General features: G+C 44.9%; 1 protein-coding gene across 8 annotated transcripts in view; it reads right to left on the bottom strand.

Annotated features, from left to right (window-relative positions):
* The window catches only part of EPB41L1 (erythrocyte membrane protein band 4.1 like 1), a 223,362-nt gene extending 206,091 nt beyond the window's left edge, over positions 1-17,271 (bottom strand). For 4 of the 8 annotated variants that reach the window (XM_073606507.1, XM_073606510.1, XM_073606508.1 and 1 more), the window contains exon 1: positions 16,914-17,265. The gene's annotated coding sequence lies outside the window, so the exon portion shown is untranslated. Of the gene's footprint in view, positions 1-16,913 lie in introns of all 8 variants that reach the window. The other 4 variants (XM_073606505.1, XM_073606503.1, XM_073606506.1 and 1 more) reach the window with 4 other exon arrangements.
* Between the last annotated feature and the right edge of the window lie 1,419 nt (positions 17,272-18,690).

The raw sequence follows: 18,690 nt of genomic DNA, 5'->3' as shown, positions 1-18,690 counted from the left end.
CGTCTCTTCTCCAGAGAGAATAAGTTCAGTGCTCGCAACCTTTCTTCATAACTAATATCCTGCAGACCCTTTTTTAGCTTTGTTGCCCTTCTTTGTAATCGCTCCATTTCCAGTACATCCTTCCTGAGGACTGGTACCCAGAACTGGACAGCATACTCCAGGTGCGGCCAGACCAGAGTCTTGTAGAGCGGGAGAATTACCGTTTTATCTCTGGAGATCCCCTTTTTAATGCCAATATTCTGTTTGCTTTGTTAGCAGCAGGTTGGCATTGCATGCCATTGCTGAGCCTATCATCTACTAGGACCCCCAGATCCTTTTCCATCCTAGATTCCCCCAGAGGTTCTCCCCCCAGTGTATAGATTGCATTCATATTTTTGCCACCCAAATGCATTATGTTACATTTTTATACATTAAACCTCATTTGCCATGTAGTTGTCCACCCCATTAATTTGTTCAGATCTTCTTGCAAGGTTTCCACATCCTGCGGAGAAGTTATTGCCCTGCTTAGCTTAGTGTCGTCCTTTCTATGTTCAACCCAGCGGGCTGAATGAAAAAAACGGAGAGGCCACTGTACTAACTAAGCGATGTTAGTGTAGCGACCCCCACCCCCCCCACCCCCGCTGAGCTATCGTGTTCTGAAAGGAGGACAGACCCCCCCGCCGGAACACACTGACCAGCGCTCACAGCCATTGGCTGCCAGCGTTGATTGGATGTTGATCTTTTCAGCATGCCAGTTCGATTAAAATGACTGGCTTCTGCGGAAAGGCTGATGTACACACTGACTAGGGTGTTGCTAGGTGTAAAAAAGATTTGGGGCTAGAGCCCATAGCTGCGAAGTAAAGAAAGTCATACGCTTGGGTGGGCATATGCATGTATATAACATTTATATATATATATATATATATATATATATAAAACACAGAGAGCCTCCCCTTACAATACAGAGAGAGAGGCCATTCTTCTGCTCTGCTGCCCTTAGGCATAATCCCAGTGTGACTCTGGAGGCAGTAGATTAGTGGGCGTCGCCATGTCAGCTTGATGCAAGCCGAGATCCAGCACCACGGCGGGTCTCCTGCTGCTGCCCTCAGGCATATCACTCCGCAGTCTGCCGGTAACAGTGCAGAGGACGGTGTCGCTCTGGTCAGATCACACAGAAGGTAAAATACGACTCTCGCTGCTGACTAGACTTTCATTATACTCAAAGGCTGCAACAGCTAAGACATCCGGGGCTAGGAATCCCAGATTTGGGGCTATAGCCCCAATAGCCACCACCTAGCGACGCCATTGACACTGACCAAATGTCATCTGGTACCAGCCTTTAAAGAGGAGAGGGTTATGACATGAAATATGTGGGGGCTGCGCTAGGAAATTGACTTTTCCTGAAGTAGTCTGATTTTCTAGTAATTGATTAAATTGATCGTAATTGAATTTTTAAAAAAATTAATGGAAAGGAGAATACTGATAATAGGCATTAATAACACTTGATTTTTCTGTGCTTTTACCTGCAAGTTGGTTAAACCTGCAAATGGAAGTGTGGAGGGGAACTCATTCCATCCTTTGAACACCAGTGCAGACCTGCGACATACACTCACCGACCACTTTATTTGGTACACCTGTTCAATTGCCTGGTAACACAAATTGCTAATCAGCCAATCACATGGCAGCAACTCAATGCATTTAGGCATCTAGACGTGGTGAAGATGACTTTCTGAAGTTCAAACCGTGCATCAGAATGGGAAAGAAAGGGGATTTAAAGTGGATGTAAACCCTCTCCTATACCCAGTAAAGTGAACAGCCTCATATGATACACAGAGATGAAACAAATCTCCCTACATAAGTTTTACATGCAGATCTGCAGTCTTCAGCTTGCTATATTCTTTACAATTCTAACATCATGTTTGAATTTTTACTTCCTCATTCAGCAGTAGGAGTGGATTCTTGGCATACACTGTGTGACAGCTGATTGGAGGAAAAGCACACCCCCCCACTCCACATTGGTAGAGGAAGAAAGGAATGTGCAGAGCTGTGTTGTGACAAGACAAGCTCTCTGCTAATCTATTTATAGCACCCACAAATTTCAGGCTGGTTTTATTTTGGGTGTTGGAGAATTTGTCAGAAGTTATCATGCTGATAACAGAGGAACAAAAGAGCAGAAAGACACAGGACTTAAGACTTTGGAGAGAGATAAGTAAACACTACAGATAGAGTGCCTTGAAAAAGTATTCATACCTCTTGAAATTTTCCACATTTTGTCCTGTTACAACCAAAATTGTAAATGTATTTTATTGGGATTTCATGTGATAGACCAACACAAAGTGGTACATGTAGCAAGATCCCCGGCCTCCTCCAGCCTAATGGGGATCTACAGGGCCAGAGATAGCTGACATCCTTCTGTATGTGGTGGGTTGTAAGGCACAGTGGGTGTAATGCAAGGCAGATTCATTGGGCACCAGACACTTCTTGAATGCAAAGATATTTTTATTTCTCTTAACAGAACTTTGGGAGAGAGGGTTAGGGCCAGGACACCCTTAGGTAGTTGCAATGTTAATTGGCAGACTCCGAGACTTCAACAGGAAGACAGCCATGCAGGGAAAGGCCTTTTAGCAGACGCAACATTTGCATGTGTAGGAATGCTGTCCCCTATGGCAACAGTCTTTAACAGTTTCTAACACAAGGTGTAGCAGTTCCTTCACTTCCACTACAATCACTTCTTGTAGTTCTTCAGCCCACTAAGCTCCCAGTCTCTCTTACTAGACTATATGATTCACTGCCACTGAATCCCATGAGCTCCTCCAATCTTCACTCTAGTATCTTCCTCAAGCGTCGCCCCCGCTTCTCTGCTGGGTCCCTAGCTTGGCACTCAAGATACTTCTCAAGCCTCTCAAGATACTTCTCAAGCTTCCCCCCACTGGCCTGCTTGGTCCCTGGCTTGACACACAAGGCTGCTCTGCAAGCGTCCCCTCCGCTGGCTGGGTCCCTGGCCTGATACCCGCTGAAGTTTCCCGATTCTTCATCGTACCCGGTTGGTGAGAATTCTGCTCCGGTACTTGCTTCAGCTACTCACTGTGGTCCCTGGTAATAAGGTGGATGGTCCCTTAGTGGCGACAGCTTCCCCTCTACCTCCGACCGCGACAGGTTCTCCAACCGGCAGAACCGGCACTTCTGGTTGGACTGCAAGCCGCAATCCCAACCCTACGCTGCTCTCTTCTGAATAGGGCCGCAGACAGCCTAGCAGCCAGATGTGCCCAGGATAGGCCCAGCTCCGGCCTAGCAGCCTGGGCATTACAACACTCATCCACCCAGACAGCCATCCAGGTGGCACAGAACCCCGATCATATGACTCCACTCAAATATATAGGTTCTCCTAGCAGGCCACGGGATTCAAGAAAACCCTGCCCATTGGCTGAGAAACCCCATATACCCTTAATCTGATCTTGCATTGCCCTTCTCTAATGGCCTCCACAGTCACCAGATCTCAATCCAATAGAGCACCTTTGGGATGTGGTGGAACATGAGATTTGCATAATGGATGTGCACAGGGCTTTTTTTCTTAGAGAATAGGTTCAGGAACTCCCCTTTTCAAGTCACCCCTTGTCTTCGCCCCCCTAGCACCGTCCCTTGGTTCCATCCCACCTTTCTGTATGGCCCTTTTTAGAGAATACAGAACCAAGTATCATTTTGTGGTGCTAAGTGATTTGTCTAGATTTTATAATAAGCATTAAGATAAACACCCTTTTTTCAACAATAGATGCTCCCTTTCAACAATAGACAATAGACAAAATGACCTTCCAGTAACAAAAGATCCACCCTAGCAACAACAGATCCACCCCAGCAACAATAGACCCTTGTCAGCAACAACAGATCTCCCAACAGCCAGCATCAATAGACCCTCCAGCAGCCAGCAACAATAAACCCCTCTCTCATCAGTAGATCCCTCCCAGCAACAATTGGACCCGAGCAACAATAGATCCCCCCAGCAGCCAGCATCAATAGACCCTCCAGCAGCCAACAACAATAGACCCTTCCCTCAACAGTAGATTCCTCCCATCAACAGATATCCCATCTACAACCCAGCACCCTTTGCCATTACAAACATTCAGTGCAGGAGGTGCCGGAACTGCGTTCCCCCACGTTCCCGCTGAAAAAAAGCCCTGGATGTGCAGCCAACAAATCTGCAGCAACTGCGTGATGCCATCATTTCAACATGGACCAAAATCTCGGAGGAATGTTTCCAACACCTTGTTGAATCTATGCCACCAAGAATTAAGGCAGTTCTGAAGGCAAAAGGGGGTCCAACCCAGTACTAGCAAGGTGTACCTAATAAAGTGGTTGGTGAGTGTATCTATGATGTGTATGTGGCATGTTATCGGGCACCTGCATTCAGCACAGATACCAGCTTGCAGTAATAATTCCCCCCCCTACAATAATAATAGAGGATGGTAGACAGAAGGGTCACTTGCTCCCATACATTCACTTTCCATACTCAGCAGTTTTAGCATTGGACATTCCAGGTGCACTTCATATGGGTTTACCATCATTCCTCATTTTACTGGAAACTGTACTAAAGATGCAGCAAGCATCAGCAACAGACAAAAAAGCAACGGTGTTAATGTAGTCACTCTGCCAGTCATTGGTATTAGCATGGGCCACTTTGTCAGCAGTATTGGCAGACTGATTACCAAGGCTGGATCATTGTTGTGGTCTGCGAAGAACTGAATTTGTGGACAGATTTCTCAGCACACTATTTGTTTAAATTTTTAAAAACCATGTTTCTGTGTATACATTGTATATGGAAACCCCACCCCTGTATTTCTCTAAGCAGAAGTTTAATTTTTTAATTTTTTTTTTCAAGTATAAAAAAAACTGTTAGCACTCAGACCAGAGCAGCTTGCACAAAAAAACCTACCTAAAATCAAAGTATATCAAAAACAGTGCAGTGCATAACATAAAGTGCATTTATGATCTATTAAAAATTCACACAATCAAAAGTGCATAAATAAATAAGTGCATCAATCCAAAAGATTATAATAAAAAATGTATTAGAAATGCCAATAGAGTGACCATAAAGTGCGAGTGCTATTATACATTATAAAAAGTTAAATGAATGTCGGCATATCAAACCACATCCACTTATGACCTCCAAAATAGGTGATTTTTAATGCAGCAGATAAGTACTGCATCCAATGTATAAAACCTCCACCACTACGCACTCATTGGAATGCTAATGAACATCTGTCACTGTCACATCCACCTCACAGAGCCTCCTTACTTTGATGTTCAGCATAGACAAAATGTATCCAGAGTGGAGCCCTATGTAAAAAATGCTCACGACACGGAGCCCAAGGACTAAGTATAAAGTGTAGTATTTATTAAAAAAGAGTTTGTTAAAACGAGCATAGACCTCCACATTGCACAAACAAACAGATGCGCCCATATTTACTAAGGGGGGCGCTGATCCGGGATCCAGAAATGTCAGCACGTAAGGCTCCGCCCAACACGTTTCGTGTGCATGCACATTCTCAGGGGATACACCGCTTTGATTAGCTTGTTTTAGCTAAACCTTTTCAGTAAAATCTTCCCATTCTCCAGTCCCCACTGTACTTGCCTCTGTGAGTGATTAGCTGTCAGTGCCATGCAGCCAGTGTAGCGGTCCAGGGATTGGAAATCCCTCCTCTTCTTCCTGCAGTGTTTCCGAGACCGATCAGAGTGTTGCTCTGTGTCAGCGCTGACCAATCAGAATCGTTCTGATCCATCTAGAAAGCTCTGCAGGAAGAGGCGAGAGAAGAGCAGGGATTTTAGATCCCCCGGACCTCTGCAACAGCTGCGTGGGCACTGATAGCACATCACGCACGTAAGTACAGTGGGGAACAGGGGTGGAGGGGAGGGTGGACGGTGTTAGCTCACCTAATTTTTCTGAAAAGGTGATTTTACACTTTAAGTTGTAAGAACAAAGGGAAGGAAGTGCCAGCTATTTGCCTTATCCCAGTTAAAAGTTTTAATGGCAATGGATAAAAAACACTCACAAGAAATATAAAATTAAAAAGCTCATCTGGTGCAGAGTGTAGTGGTGTAGATTGCTCCTAGATCTGACCTGCATGACCATTGTGAAAGGTTCCAGCTGCAGGGAGAGACGAATGGCCGGCTCAGGAGCCTGGAGGAGCCCCGGGAAGGCACATTAACCAGCGTGGAACGCCCCACTGGAAGTCACATCACTGGAAGCATGGAGAGCCAGACGAGAAGGCAGGGCAGCCTAGCCTAGTTTCTTGCCTTTTTGTCTGGCCCTCCATCCTTCCGGTGACGTCACTTCCGGTGTGCGTTCCACGGGCCCACGAACCCGGAAGTTAGACCGGGTGAAGTTGGAAGCGCTGTGACAGCATACCACTGGAGGGCTTCGTGTTCAGGTAAGCCTGTCATAATGTGCTAGTATGCGGTGCATACTACACATCATGGCCTAAACCGCCCAGGGTCCATATTTTTTTTTCTTTTTTGGTGCGGTTTACTTCCGCTTTAAAATAAAGCTAGAAGAATTGTTATGCATGTGTGTGCATACTTGCAAGATATACAGCCCATCCTCAAGTTTTTTTCTGCCAGGAATGTCTGATGCTCATACATCAGTACAGTGTGCAAGAGGCCTTAACGTGGAGTTCCACCCATTTAAAATTCAGCAGCTACAAAAAGTGTAGCTGCTGACTTTTAAATATCAGACACGCACCTGTTCCATGGTCCAGTGATGCGGGTGCAGGAAGCCTCGCTTCTCCCGCTCTTCTCTTCGAGGCGCCGGTATTCTAACTGTGGGCACCCAGCTGTGAATGGCCGGGCAATCTTCTGGGACCTGTGACGTGTCCCAGAAGATTGCAGGGAAGCAGGGGGGAAATGTGATCTTCCTTCCAGCACCGCAGCGCCGGGGGAGGAAGTGGGAGCTGGGTGCCTCTAAAAACAGGGTACCCGCTCCTCCCCCAAAAAAATGACATGCCAAAAGTGCTGACTATCAGTGCGATTTCATGTGCGGCTTGCTGACGTCTGTGCGACTTCATTTAACAGATGTCCATGTACGTCGCACTATAATCATACCTCCCAACTTTTTGAGATGGGAATGAGGGACACCTATCAGCAAAAGTATGCAGGCATAGGGCACGCCCCTTGCCACGCCCCCTTAAAGGAGAATTATCCAAAAAACAAGATTGGTTAAACCCACAAGTGCTTTTTTTTACCACTACTATTCCTTTATATTGGCTTTTGGAATTTACAAATGCAGCAATTTAGAAATCAGATGAAAGGTTTAGCACTGGGAAACACTTTTTGATAGATACAAAGTGCATTTTATATACAACTATATAGATCAGACCAAAATGAGGGACAAATGAGGATGAAAGAGGGACAGAGGGACCATTGCTTCAAATCAGGGACAGTCCCTCGAAATCAGGGACAGTTGGGAGCTATGCTATAATCTCAGAAATAGTGCAGGAACCCTTTTTCAAAATCGCTGCGACTTGAACGGTTTCATTGCCGCAAATGGAGTCGCACGGGTGTAAACCAGTGCTTAGGATTATTTGAAAATAAATATTCAAAGTGAAAATAATAAAAACCTCTAGTGTCTTGTAGCACATCCCCTGAAGAATGTATTTTCTTTTTTTTGGGGGGGGGGGGGGGGGGGGTTACAATAGCTATAACACCTTCACATAGCTACATGGACAGATCAAAACAAGGTTTCTAGGATGGCGTGAAAAGACAGTTTCCATACAGAACAGAAAAACCACATGCGTCTTCACAGAATCTATAAACACAACAATAACACAATATTTAATGCAAACTCGTACTGCGTTTTGGCATGACTCTGCGTCCGCGTTTGGTGACAGATGCACCCTATCTGTGCTCTGCAATCTATACAAACACACAGAGTAAACTTGTAGGAGACCCTGCCCCTTCAACCTGTTCCACTGCCAGCCGCACACTCCTGACCCCTGCGGCAACATAGAGAATAGGCGGATGGGCAGTTTATCTTGTCAAAATGCTCTTTTATTTGCAGAGTGGAAAAGTCTTTCAACATACACATTGAGCAAGAACAGCCACAGCACAAAGAAAGCCGTTCAGCCGCTGCATTCCCTAAATATATGTCTGTGATATCGCTGCACCCCCTTAATCTAAATTTCCGCCCACTCAGATCATCAGAGTTTGAACTTCTTCAAGCACCCCCTCCGCCACCACCCTCCTTGTTTTTACAGGAATCACGCCTTTCGCTGTCAGGATGACAGCGTCATATTAAATACCAGTGGATTGCTATTTTTTTTTTTTTTTTTTATGCTGGAGGGGATATTTAAATATGGCTCTCATTGTGCTCCGTCTTTGTGACCTCAGCTGCAGGCTACTGGGCCTGCATAGCAGAATAAGATCAAACAGCAGATGTTAGACTAACCTCTGACATGTTTCTGACTGGTAGCTATTCACAGACGGGGAAACAAAAATCACAAAATGGATAATGATATACAGTACAGAGTGTACCAATTATTCCTGCAAACTATACAGACAATTTGTAGATTGTTTTAGAAAAATGTTTAAAAGAGAAGTACAGTAAAACCTTGGATTGCGAGCATAATTAGTTCCAGAAACATGCTTGTAATCCAAAGCACTTGTATATCAAAGAGAATTTTCCCATAAGACATAATGAAACCTCAAATGATTTGTTTCACAGCAGTGGCGGAACTACCGCCATAGCGACCCACATGGGCGCTATGGGGCCCGCAGCAGAGTAGGGTCTGGTGAGTCGGACTGTAAGTGAGTGGGCGGCGGGTGAGCTGCCCGGTGGCTCACCCGCTCGGCGCTCGTACAGTCACACTGACTGTGCGAGCAGACTCAGCTGGGTGGCTCGGGGGGGGGGGGGAGGGATGGGTGGGCAGCTGCCAGCTGGGAGGTTCGGTGGGTGGACTGGCCAATCAGCAGGTGGCGAAGCAGAGAGATGACATCATCTCTCACTGCCCGGTGCCCGCCCTGCATCCTGGCAGTTCCGCCCTCACTCACTGTGCAGGCAGCAGAGAGATGACATCATCTCTCTGCTGCCTGACTCAGACTGGGACACAGGAAGTGACAATCCCCATTCCCCACCTTAGCAGGAAAGTGACTATCTGCAACTTGTGGCAGGTGAGGTGGCAAGTGGACAATCCGCAATGTGTGGCAGGTAACGTGGCAAGTGGACAATCCGCAACTTGTGGCAAGTGACAATCCGCAATGTGTGGCAGGTGACGTGGCAAGTGGACAAGCTGCAACTTGTGGCAAGTGACAATCCGCAATGTGTGGCAGGTGACGTGGCAAGTGGACAAGCCGCAACTTGTGGCAAGTGACAATCCGCAATGAGTGGCAGGTGATGTGGCAGGTGGACAATTTGCAACTTGTGGCAAGTGACAATCCACAACTTGTGGCAGGTGACATGGCAAGTGGACAATCTGCAATGTGCGACAGGTGATGTGGAGGGTGACAATCTGTAACTTGTGGCAGGTGATGTGGCAAGTGGACAATCAGCAATGTGTGGCAGGTGATAGTGGACAATCTGTAACTTGTAGCAGGTGACGTGGCAAGTGACATTCCGCAACTTGTGGCAGGTGACGTGGCATGTGATAATCTGCAACGTGTGATAAGTGACAATCTGCATCTGGTGGCAGGCGATGTGGCAAGTGACACACTCGGGGCTCCCACTGATTCTGCATTATGGTGAGTTGAACTATTTCATTTTCTATAACAATGTAATAATAAAAATAATGTGTTTCAATCATCCTGACACTATAATAACCATGGTGCCGTGATGATTGAAGTGCCAACATCAGCCATTTCCCTGATAAATTGCCCCCAAAAAAACTTCTTTTCTGGCAGTGCCCCTGCCGAGACTAGACTCTGGACTCGCCCCTGGGTGAGGGTGGGCCCATACAACATTTTGCTATGGGGTCCTGTGATTTCTAGTTACGCCCCTGTTTCACAGTCATTTATTCATAAGTCCTTCAGTTAATAGTCCATATAAAAAGATTATAGCAATGTAATAGGTTGTGTAACCATAAAATGTCCATCCACAAGTGGAAGCCTCCACAAGGGGATTAGAAGCAAAATCCAGCAGGAGCTCCAGGGTATAAAAGAGAAGAGAGGCGCCTCTAAGTGTAGCAATGCGGTTACATTTATTGAAGGTACAACATTTAGCAACTCACATGGTTGATGATTAAAAGAGGATCATGGCACAGGCATCCAGGGTAAAGTGGTCCACATAGACCATCATCCCCACCGCCGGCTCTCACCACTGTCAGTCTGCAATCGTGACTGGGAGACTACCCTGCAGTACAGCGATCTGAAAGCGAGGCTTGAACCGCTCGTGGAGCGCAGCGTGGAAGGGACAACGTCAATAGGCAGTGTGGAGGACAGTCTATGTGGACAGCTTTACCCCAGATGCCTGCATACTTAGATGTGCCTCTTTTAATCATCAACCATGTGAGTTTCTAAATGTTGTACCTTCATTAAAGGTAACCATATTGCTACACTTAGAGGCGCCTCTCTTCTCTTTTATACTCAGTTGTGACATGACACTACTTGTATATCAAGACATTGCTTGTATATCAAGTCAAAATGTATTTAACCATTTTGCTTGTCTTGCAAAACTCTTCCAAGTTACTCTCAAACCAAGGTTTTACTGTATGGGTTTTTTTTTGCATAATCATACTTAGCTAGGTGGAAGCAGCATCAGACCAATGCTGCATCTGTCCTCCGCCGCCTCTTCACTGAGAACCGAGCCATCGAACATCACCGATGGCTCGGTTCTCTCACCTCCCCAAGCGGAGAGCTGCTGCCTGTCAGTCAGCATCCCTCCTGCTCTGCTCCTCCTCGCTCATTGGAGTGCTGAGCTGTGGAGGGCCGGGGAGCGGCCGTCTCTGCGGCTCGCTGAGACTGCCATCAGTCAAGGCAGCTGGCGGATCCAGACTTCCTAAGTCGGGATTACACGCTGCCTCAACTGATCTTGGAGACGTCAGCGGAGAGCGGACTTTAGACCGCTCTCTGCTGAAAACTGGTCACAGGAGTGCAAAACGGATTGTACTCCTGTGACCCATAGGAGAAGCCCAGCCTAAAAAGCGCAGGCTGGACTTCTCTGTTAAAGCTGAACTCCAGGAATGGTCTGCATTGCATGCTCATGTTGGGCCGGCTTGGCACCATGTAAGTATGGATTAAGCTGGCCATGTATCGAAATTCGTCCGGTTCAACAGAAATCGGCCATATTTTGATCCATGTATGGGCAGGCTGGTTGTACAAAAGTCAATCTACTGCTCGACAACCACCCTGTCGGATTTCCGCCACTTGATCAGCACTGCTGGCCAGTGATGGATTTATAAGGGGGCATAGGAGTCAACTGCCCTGGGCCCACTCAGAGAAGGGCCCCCCTTCTATACAAAAATAATATAAAACAATAAATAAATAATATTAAAGCGGACCTTCAGTAATTTTTTCAACTTTCCATCTATTAAATCTTCTGCCCTTGTGGTTTTAACTTTGGAAAGTAAAACATTTTTTTTCTGCCAGTAAATATCTTATACAGCCCACTTCCTGTTATTTGTCTGGTAAAAAGCCTAGGCTTATGACATCATGCACAGCTCTCTCACTATCATGAGAGTTTGCCAGGAAGGGAGGAAGGAATGAGTCATAAGAGGGCCAATCAGAGCTGAAGAGCTGGAGGAGTGCCTCTGTGTGTCTGTGTAAATCCAGGAAGTGAACAGGCAGCAGCTTCAGCTGCCCACAGTTAAAATGGCTGTAGCCAGACTTAGTGGAGGGAGATTTCTGCAGCATATTTGGCAAGTACAGAATTGAAGTATATAGGAAATGATATGCAAAGTAGTTGGAGGGAAGCTTCAGAATGGCAAAGATGTTTACAATTAAAAATTATTACAAATTATGTGAGCAGACTGCAGTTCCTCTTTAAATTAATATAAAATACATAATAATAATAATACAAAAAAATATTTTATTGGTTGAACTAGATGGTCTTTTTTCAACCGGACTAACTATGTAACAATGTATCTTGGTAAGTAATATCTTGCTGGCCATCATCTGTAAGGCTCCGTTCACACATATGCGGACTTTCACCGCATCCAATTCGCATTACAGGAGAGTTTGACTGGCTCTGAATGGAGCCGGTTCACACAGCTCCGGGGCAGCCAGGGTACGCATTGAAAAAGGGTCCTGGGCGTCTTCTGTCCAGATTTAGGTGAGAATTCAGGCACAAATTTGGACCTGAACCGGTGAACAGGGACGCACGGATCTGATGTAGGCGGCTTAAACAGACACATGTCCGCTTACATCCACCTTCCCATAGAGAACAATTAGTGGTCCAATCAGGCTCACCTGAAAAACGGACAGGTGGACCCGATCAGTCTGCTGGTGGGAAAGGGGTCTTATGCCGCGTACACACGAGCGGACTTTCTGGCAGAAAATGTCCGACAGAACGATTCCATAGGACATTCCGATCGTGTGTGGGCTTCATCGGACCTTTTCTGTCGAAAATTCCGACGGACCTAGAAATAGAACATGTTTCAAATCTTTCCGACGGACTCGATTCCTATCGAAAAAACCTTTGTCTGTATGCTAGTCCGACGGACCGAAAACGACACAAGGGCAGCTATTGGCTACTGGCTATGAACTTCCTTTTTCTAGTCCCGTCATACGTCATCATGTTCTAAACGGTCGGACTTTGGTGTGATTGTGTGTAGGCATGTCAGTTTCAGCAGAACTCCGTCGGAACTCCGTCGGAGTTCAGTCTGACGAGAAGTCTGCTCGTGTGTATGTGGCATAAGAGGCCCCCCAGGAAACTAAAGCTTCTAAGGCCCCCCAAGGTCTAAATCTGGCCCTGCTGCTGGCTATAGCCTGTAACCCTGATCACTGTATTCTGATGGTGGGGAAGTCTCCCTGCTGTCATAATACAATAGATCAGCAGGGAGGATCTCTCCATCCACCTCAAAATGTGTGGATGGGAAAATGGGGTCGTTTTTTTATTTTAACCCTCTGGTTGAATAAAAAAAAAAGAGTCATCTGTGGGCTGCTTTACTCATACCTGATGGCCCACTGGGAAGCTGGAAATTAATCGGCGGTATCAGACTACATTCAGACTGCCGAATAGCAGCAAATAGTTTGATGTGGCTAAACCCCTCCTCTGGACGCAGCAACTGTCACTTATTTAGCTGCGGCCAGTTTGAGTGCAGCCAAAACTCAGCAGATGGGCCAACCATGGACACACACTGGATGCATCCAGGGTTGGTCGGAGTCTCTATTCGCATGCAACCACTCAGAAGAGCGGTTACATGCAAACAGCAGTGGCACTGACCATTTTACAGAGTACAAGCACACAGTATGTGCAGGCAACGTTTACAACTGATTCCTGCTGGTGGCCTTCTCTGGCCATCTGACTGTAGCCAACAGTGATAGCCATGATCTTCTGAGTTATGCTCAGGTTCCATGTGAGCGGTTGCCCCACTGCACACTGAGCACAGGGGGTCACCTGTTCAGCACCGCTATGCTGTTTGTGTCAATTATGGTGACCTCACCACCCGTCCTCTACCTCATCCAATCAAATAATGCCTTGTATTTATTGAAAAAGTATAGGGTGTTCTATGAACAGTGTTGGTGCCACACAGGCAACCCTCCTGTGGGCAGCCGCTTACATAGAACCTGAGCAAGACCCAAAAGATCTCCCTTATAACTGTAGTAGCGCCAACTCATACAGTGATTTCCAGTGTCCCCAGTGGTCCTTCAGATATGAGTAATGCATACTTACATGGTGCCAAGCTTGACCAATGTAAAAATGTGATACAAATAATTCCTGGAGTTCTGCATTAAAGGAGAAGTAAAGCCAAAGCTCATTTGGCTGTACTTCTCCTGTGGCTTCCAGGAGTGCAGTTCGTTCTTCACTCCTGTGACCAGTTTTCAGCAGACAGCTGGCTGAAGCCCGCTGTCGGCTGATGTCACAGAGCTGGTCCAGGCTTTGGCAAAGATCGTGACCATATGGTGGGGATCCACACACATGCCTGGACCGGCACCCAGCTTGGCCTCTCAGCGGGCCGCTGAGAGCCTGAGCCAGCTGCTCCCATTCCCTCCACAGCCCAGCGCTCCAGTGAGCGTGGGGGGTAGAACAGAGAGCCCTCAGAACCGAGTGATTGGCAGTCTTTGATCCCTCGGTTCTCAGTTTTAGAGCTGACGGGGGATAGATGCAGCATCTACTTAGGTAAGTATGATTCTGAAATAAAAAGCAAAACCACACTTCTCTTTTAACGTTGCCAGAAATCACAATCTTTAGGGCTCATTCACTGTAAAAAAAACAAGCTTATTTCTGTACCCGGGAATCACAGGCGTTTGCACACAGCCGCCTGTACAAATCAATGACAGTCTGTGCCCATATGTATATATAAATATACAAATATGTACATAATAGACTTAATAAATAAAATTAAAAAAAAACAATGAATGTATGGCCATCCGTTGTATTTTATACTTATATACTGTAGCGCCGTCAATTTACGCAGCGCTTTACAAAAATGCTTGCTTTCTATGGTGTACGGCCCTCTGTGCACGTGTGAATAAGCCCTAAAACTATAAAACAACTACTGGATTAGTATTAAAAATCCAACCTGTCTTGAGACTTTATCAAAAAAATGGAACAAAAATGAAAATATGTACATAATAGACTTAATAAATAAAAAAAAAAATAAAAGAATGAATGTATGGCCCGTTGTATTTTATACTTATACTGTAGCGCCGTCAATTTACGTAGCGCTTTACAAATACGCTTGTTTTCTATGGTGTACAGCCCTCTGTGCATGTGTGAATAAGCCCTAAAACTATAAAACAACTACTTGAGACTTTATAAAAAAAAAAATGGAACAAAAATGAACATATGTACATAACAGAACAAATACATAAAAAAAAAAAAAAATGAATGTATGGCCATCCTGTTGTATTGCACTGTATACAACTACTCTTTTCTGTATGTTACCTTTATCACAATAAAAACTTTTGAATGAAAAAAAAAAAGCAACAATATCAAAAATACTAAAAAAAAAACAAAAAACGAATTTGCACGGATTTATAAAAGGATCTGCCCATAGCAACCAGATTTCTCATTCTTGTCATTCCGGAACCAGGAGCGGGCGGTAGAAAGCCGGGGCTCCGATTGGTTGCTATGTGAAACATACATTTCCCCCACATACTTTGACTGAAATCCCACGTCCTATAATGGAAAGGGACCTTGCATCAGACAGTGAATGATTGCTAATGCTATTAAAATGACAGTGCAATCAGGTTTAGAGCCAGCCATTCACATTGGAATGACATCAAGGTTCTAAATACAGAATATTGATCACAGACACTAGTTTTGCCAGCATGATGAATATAAAGGACAATTCGATTTTCAAATGCTGTAATATTAAAGAGAATTAATGATATCATTATTATTCATTTAAACAGTGCCAATATTGATGATTCTATTTTACATGACAAGCTTTAGGATTATTGCCGGGCAGTGAATGGTGGATGACCATCATTAAAATTATATACTTTATTTTAGACTAACGCTAATGACACAGGGATGACAGGACAGAATGATTAATTATTATGAGGAAAGGCATATTACATTAAAAAAAAAGACAGTGTTGTGTGTTATGCAAGAAAATAATTTTCAATGTGTCACACCCAGTGTATACAAAAGAAGTCTCTCTAGATTGCAAAGGGAGTGGTGGCGAGATTAAAAAATGTGTCTTATGTGTTTGCTGGTTGTACAGTAAGACACGCTTGAGTCTCTGTGTACAGGTGTGTATCGGGATTTCAGTACATTGGGGGAGGCATGTGTGTTTGGGTGTGAAGGTCCGCACACACGCGTGTGTAACCCAGTGACTGGATAAGGTGTGCAAATTGATCATGGCTACCTAAGCTGTATTTATTTCTTTATAGATGGTGTTTGGCGTTTGATTTTTTTTTTTTTAAGGATTTAGTAGAAAAAATAAAAATACAAAATATGCAGATTTGCCTTTATGATTGATCGCTAATCGCAGAGGGACCTAAATCTGAATCTTATTATAATCTTTGAAATTTATTGTAATCTTATATATATTTATTATAAATGGATTAAATCTGAATCTGTCATTAGAGGAATTATCAAATAAATGCGGTATTTAATCAATACACATTTAGTTTTTTATTAGATGTACAGAAAAAAGTATCAGATTTTGCAAACGCCAAGAGAATTGCGAATCGGCAAAAAAGAAAAAAAAAATCGCTCGTTGGCGCGGACGCCAAGACATCCCCGTGAGTTACCGGCTTTCGCAACGACAGTATAGATGCCTCAGCCAATTTTGAAGTGGCGATATCGATTTCTGAGGATCTACCTTTTGTGTGGGTGCTTTTTTTAAGTGGGCGTGTACATGCACGTATGTGTACATGCAATCGTCTGCATGTAAGGTAGGTGTGTGTGTGTGTGTGTGTGTGTGTACTCCAAAGGAGCACGGTACAATGTGACAAGGCGGAACGCCTGGGGAACATGATAAAATGGCAGGAGCAAATTCGAAATGAGACGGCACAGCTGCTAAGAATACAGTAAGAGCCCAGGAAGGAGTCTGTTGTAATAAGGTGAAATAGCAAGATGACAGTGTGTGTGTGTGTGTGTGTGTACTGCAGCCACAGGCAGATGTGTGCTGGATTATCTTGACAGCTTGCAATGTGCAGAATAGGGTGGCGAAGGAGGGTGGGAGTTAAAGGGGGATCTACCGGTGGAACCAGACACCGCTCCCCAACTCCTTCACTACCGAGAAGGCCCCTGCAAGCGAAGGGTTAAGGCGGATGAAAATGGCAATAATCGATGGCAACGCTTAATGATTAATTCGCCGGTAACAGATTAAACAGCCACTTACCTGTCAGCGTAGAGAGAGAGAGAAAGGGGGCTATGGGTGGGCTACTCTTCAGCGAGCCATAGAGATCTTCAAATGCATACTCCCCAGGCAGAGCATTGCAGAAGGAGCAACTGCAGAGTGGATAAATGGGAGGAAAGCGTAGGGATCAGGCGAGGGGATTGCAGCAAATGCCTCCAAGGTTCCCTTAGACCTTTCTTAGTTATAAGTGAATACAGATGAGGCTGTAATGCAGCACAGGGAGACACTGCAAAGGTAATGCTTGCAGAAGAGGCTGGGCTGTGCAGGAAAACAAGGAGGCTGGAGCAGAGAGAGAGAGAGAAAGAGAAAGGAGAGAGGGAGGGTGAGAGAGAGAGAGGGAGGGAGACAGGAGGCCGGGCACAGGAGAGAGAGATCCAGCCTCCTGAGATGGAAAAAAAGATTTTTTTTTTTTATGCTGTGTGTGTGCTCCAGTGCAATAGATACAGAGGATGCCCCACCTAGTGTGTGTATGGGATTAGTGTTTATTCCTGTCCCTACTAATGGCAGAGATTGCCTGTCCCCTGCTAATGCATCCAGCTGCTGAACACCAGCAGGCCGGAATAGGTTAATAGCCTCATCTGGATTGCAGGGACTCACAATGACTGCAATCAAGCTAATGGGCTCTGCAGCTGATCTGCTGGCATGCTAAGCCTCACATCACTCGGGCGTGCAGCAATGCTGCAAAGATCTGACATGTGTGATGCACCCGCCTATATGCGATCTTACATTCCTGTGCTATGCTCTCAGCAAAAGGCATGCTAGAGTCCTCTATTTAGTCATTGATCTCTGAACAGCATGCTGTATGTAGGTTTTGTACTTATAACTGAAAAACTGTTATTAGGCCTCACTTTATGAACTGGTAACATTTCAGGTTCCATACAGTAGCCACTACTCAAACCCCGCTTCCACTTAATGACATTTACTAAATGCTGTTTTTTCGTCCCCTTTTTTTTAGGTTACCAGATTATTCTGGATTTTATCGAAGATCGGAAGATTGATTATCCTGGTGGGGAACTTAATTATTTTATCCCCTGTAGATTTTATAAGAACACTTACAAAGAAATGAAGGGTCTATCATTTTTATCATAGGTGTATTTTAAATGATAGAGACAGAATACCAACCAAAAATCCAGAAAAAAAAACACACGATACAAATGTTATAAATTGAGTTGCAGGTCAGTGAGTATAATAAGTATTTGATCCCCTACCAACCAGTGTTGCCAACAGCCAGTAAAAAAAATGGGCACTTTTCTCCTGCCAGTAAATGCCAGTGAATGAAAAAGGTTGCCAGTAAAAAATATGGCTGTGATGCTAGGACGAAACCATCCAAGTGCTTGCTATAGTGTGTTCGAAACGTGCTGGGAGTGGACTGAAGGGACCACCTGGCATGGAGAGAGAGTGTCACTGTGACTCTCCATGCCAAGAGGGGACGTGTCATGTTGGTGAGGTGCCACCTGTGCTGCTGCACACTGCTGTCAGTGTCACTGTGAGAGTCAGTGTGTGTGCCGCCGTTCTAATTTCTTGCCCTCTGGATTCCTGTCCCTGAGCTACTTATTTACTATATCGAAAATAAAATAAGAAATATGCTTTTGACTTAATATCTACCTTAAATCACTTTGCTAATTGCATATTTTACTTGTTTGTAGCCTAAATACTGAAATTTGCACTTAAAACTGTCATTTTGTAACTTTTAGATATGCCAGTAAAAACTTGACAGTGCCAGTAAGTGTTGGGTGTCGTGTCAGTAAATTTCAATCTG

The sequence above is a fragment of the Aquarana catesbeiana genome, linkage group LG12, assembly GCF_042186555.1.
Source record: "Aquarana catesbeiana isolate 2022-GZ linkage group LG12, ASM4218655v1, whole genome shotgun sequence".
Taxonomy (NCBI): Eukaryota; Metazoa; Chordata; class Amphibia; order Anura; family Ranidae; genus Aquarana; species Aquarana catesbeiana.
This window is presented reverse-complemented; position numbering and strand designations above follow the sequence as displayed.